At 40.4% G+C, this 4549-nt stretch overlaps 1 pseudogene; it reads right to left on the reverse strand.

The window, feature by feature from the left end:
* Positions 1 to 2032: 2032 nt before the first annotated feature.
* On the reverse strand, positions 2033 to 3436 carry LOC110593166 (annotated as a pseudogene).
* Between the last annotated feature and the right edge of the window lie 1113 nt (positions 3437 to 4549).

Genomic DNA, 4549 nt, shown 5'->3' on the forward strand with positions numbered 1-4549 from the left:
TCAGCACAGAGCCCAACACAGGACTCTGTTCCACAACCCTGAGATCACCACCTGAGCTGAAATCAAGAGTTGGATACTTAACCAACTGAGCCACCCAGGTGTCCCTAGCTCATAAGTTTTGATGATGTATATGGCTTGCTGACCTAACCTCTCAGCTACAGACTATAAAACCATTAACTATCCTCTAGAATAGGCTCCTGAGCAACAACATAACCTACAATTCACATCTGAAGTCACCAGACTTTTTTTGCTTCATTGTTTTTGCTGGTGTTTGGGACAAGGACCATAAATCCCTTACCTCACAGGCACTCAAAATATAAATCAAAATCATCTGTGGCTCTACATATACTAAAGCCACAATATGAGATCTTGCCAGAACACTCTTAGTCTCTTCAGAGTTATAGACTTTACTGGTAATAAGCAATGCACACATTTCACTTGGCAAAATAAACAATGCTGGGCTCTTGAAGGAGGCATTCAATAGAACTTTCATTTTCCTAGTATGTCCAAATAGCCTGTTTAACTGAGAAACAATGGCCTCCTCAAATAATTCCTTTTAAATTTCCAGTCCAATAAGTAGTCCTCTAAATGTGTCTTTATCTTACCCTGGGCCTTAACCTATTTTTATAAATTTTCAATCTTGCCCCATCCCATAAATGCTGAAAGCCAAATCCAGGATGTACATTCTCCTGGGACCAATTAACATTGATTGTCCCATGGATAGGCAGCTGCTTACCTGATATGGCACTCATGTGAGCCTAAAATTCCCCCACAAAATAGGGGCGCCTGGGTGGTTCAGTCAGTAAAGCATCCAATTCTTGGTTTCGGCTCAGGTCACGATCTTGCATTTGGGGACTCGAGCCCCACGGCCGGCTCTGTGCTCAGCGCGGAATGTGCTTCAGATTTTCTCTCCCTCTCCCTCCTGCTCATTCTCTCTCTCAAATAAATAAATAAAATCTTTATAAAAAATTCCACCACAAAATAAACAGGCAAATAAAACAAAAAACCCTATCAAGTGCAGCTGCCTACCTACACGCCTGATGTCTGTTGATCTTACTACCACAGATTGGGTGCTTTCATTGCTTTACAATCCAGAGGCCCAAACCCTCCAAGCAAGCCATTGTTTCAAGCAAATATAGTTAATGCTGAGACCTACAGCAACCCAAGTAGGTACCCACTTAAAAAAAAATGCCTAATTCCCATTTCCGAGATGACACTGTCCTGGCCAAGAACTCATGGTTGTAGATGACTTTGCCTCAGACAACAACACCCCTGCCCAAGACCTTGCTGTGATAGATAACTTTGCCTCCTGTGCTAGAGAACTTTGGCCCCAAACACTAAAACCTCTGCTTCAGTAACATCCATGGACTGTATCTCCTAAGGAGCAAATTGAACACAGGAAATTTTTGCTTTTTCTTCTTTTGATATTAGAGATTCTGTTTCTGAGCTCACTGTCTGCCTAGCCCATGATCCTGGTATACTGCTTGCTTTCTGCCAAATTGTATACCCCTATACTCCCATGCCTAAAGGAAAATCTGATAGAAGTTACTACTATCTATGCTATTCTAAAAACCAATGGAGATTATTGCTTTCCCCCAAAGGCATCTGCCTCATATTAGTCAACCTCATGATCCCCTGGGGAAAGGACAACTCACTTGCAATGCCTTCTACTAATCCTTCTAGTTGTCCACCATGACCTCCTGCCCTGCATCTCTGACATAATCACTCATTCCCCTTGGTCACATACAAATACTACTAGTGTGTGCGTGTGTGTGTGTGCATTCAAGCCTTCTTTCCATGACAATTCACTTCTTTTCCATTTCAACTTTTAATTAAGTGTAACATACATATTTAAAAGTATACATATCACAAGTGTATGGCTCAACACATTTTCATAAACATACTTGTATTACTACCAATAAAAACAAGACATTAAATATTCCAACAGATTAACAGCCCTCCCCTTTTGCCTTCTAGACAACATTTCCCCATTACCTCCATAAATTAAAATAAATTAAATCCTGGGTGTATTTTAATGTTTCTCCAGGTATCTGGAGGCTTCATCAGTGTTTACAGTTTCCTTGCAGATGTTTCAAATCATCCTATAATATCATGTACCATGAACTGGTCTCATTGTTCATCAGCACATTCTTCCCATGGTCACATTTTTTTGGCCAGCAGAACCACTGAAACTGGCTTGCCATTGATTAACTTTTTTTTCCTCATTGGTTAACTTTGAATCCAAATTGTTTTTTTCCAATTTGCCTCTGTTTCAGATATGGATGCCTACTGATACTGAAGACAATAAACAATTCATAGATTCTAGGTAATGGATCCTTGTCATTTTTCCAAATCATTCTTGACCTGCAATGTGCCAGGTGTACCAAGGTCTGCAGGTTCCAGTGGAGAACCTTGAGCGCCAAGTCCATGCCAATGGTGGCTTGGTAGTGCGAGGAATTCTAGTGCATGTAGTGCTTGATGATGCTGGTCTTGTCTATGCCCACATCAGTGAACACTAGCAGCTTGTGTAAGGGCTCCTGTGCAAGGTCTGCACCCTGGCAGCTGGCCTGTTGTGCTGGGCAAGGCTGGGGAAACACAGGTGGGGTTTGGCACTGGAGAAACTCAGGGAGTAAGTGTGTTCGTACATTTTTTTTTTTTTTTTGGTATTCTTTATTTTGGTTCATACATTCATCAGCTGGACTTCACTACAAAGTAGTTTTTCAAGAAGATATTAGAGAACTATGTCCCCTAGGTTATTTGATAAGAGTGTTTGCTTATTGGGGCACCTGGATGGCTCAGTTGGTTAAGTGTCTGCCTTCAGCTGAGGTCATGATCTCAGGGTCCTGGGATCCAGCCCCTCATCGCCTCCCTGCTCAGTGGGGAGGCTGCTTCCCCCTCTCCCTCTACTTTTCTTCTTTTTTCCCCTCCCTTTCCCCCCCACCTCCTGCTCATGCTTGCACTCTCTCTCAAATAAATAAATAAAATCTTTTTAAAAAAGTGTTTGCTTATTTACTTTATAGTCAAATGACATCTTGGTTTGGTAAAATATACCTATGTAAAACTTAATATTCCCCAGAATTCTGTATGCATTGCTTTACTTCTTCTGGCATTGAACATAGTGATAGTGAAGGCTGAAGCCTTGCTGGTGAACCTGGGTTCTCTTCTCTGTTCCAAGATCCCACTAAATTCATCCTAACTGAATGTCTTAGACATGGATTCACATGTAGTCAAAGGTGCATCCAGCTCTGTTGAGCTTCATCTTAGTCTCCCAGCTCATCTTAGATGACTGGAAAATGTCTAACTCTGGTGTTCCTTTCCCTTCTTGATGAAAATAGTCATTGTCTGAAAGGGTTTCTACTAATGCTCTGGCTGTTTTCCTCCAAAACTATGTTAAAGAGAATTTTCTGGATTTTTTTCAATTCACCTTCTTATTCATAACTGCTTATAGAAAAATAAAGTGACCATTCTGGTGAGTTCTTAGGATGCTAGCTGAGCAGTTAGAAAAGCTATAATTCCTCCAACTGAAGAGTGTAAAAGTAGTCCATGAAGATCATGAGATTTTGAGGAAAGGGATAATAAAATTTGCCTTCTTCATTTTCATTATGGAAATTGTGTCATCAGTGATGATGTTTTCTTTTCTTTTTTAATTTTTTAAAGTAAGCTCTAGGCCCAACATGGGCTTAAACTCATGACCCTGAGATCAAGAGTTGTGTGCTCTACCAACTGAGCCAGCCAGTGCCCCAATCTTTTCTAAGTAATAAAGGTTTTCTGGCTACATCCTGAGAAATTTCCATTGTTGTTATTGTTCTTGTTGTTAAAAATAAAAGTATTGCAATTTTTCCCAATTTAAAACTGGAAGAAAATCTATCCATGAACTATGCACAGAGTAAGTAACAAACTGTGCACAGAGTGATTAACAAATTAATGTTCCTAAATAACCCTTAAGTAACATCTATGAAGATCATTTAGGAAGAAGCAAAGACTAACTTGATTTTCTAACATCCCAACAAGTTTCTTACCTTGCAAAGTTTTTCAAAGGCATATTTTTATAGAATTAAAGATATCATTGATTATACAATGAAGAACATCTTTGTAGTATGGTCCAGTTGCCATGATTCAGGTGAGACTTTGAAAAGATTTAAACATCCTTGTGTCATTCCTCTGAAAAGATTTCATACTGGTCATCTAAGAGGTGTTGACAAAGCTCAGAAGTAAACTGGCCACTCAAAAAATGTCATCAGGACTGTATAAAGGGCCTTATTCAAGTCTCTTACTGTTTGGGTCGTTTCAAGATTGTGGGATTCAGGGGGCGCCTGGGTGGCTCAGTTGTTAAGCGTCTGCCTTTGGCTCAGGTCATGATCCCAGGATCCTGGGATCGAGCCCCGCATCGGGCTCCCTGCTCAGTGGGAAGCCTGCTTCTCCCTCTCCCACTCCCCCTGCTTCTGTTCCTGCTCTCACTCTCTCTCTCTCTCTGTCAAATAAATAAATAAATAAAATCTTTAAAAAAAAAAGATTGTGGGATTCAGGATAAAATATCTGGGCACTTATA

The sequence above is a fragment of the Neomonachus schauinslandi genome, chromosome 15, assembly GCF_002201575.2.
Source record: "Neomonachus schauinslandi chromosome 15, ASM220157v2, whole genome shotgun sequence".
Lineage (NCBI taxonomy): Eukaryota > Metazoa > Chordata > Mammalia > Carnivora > Phocidae > Neomonachus > Neomonachus schauinslandi.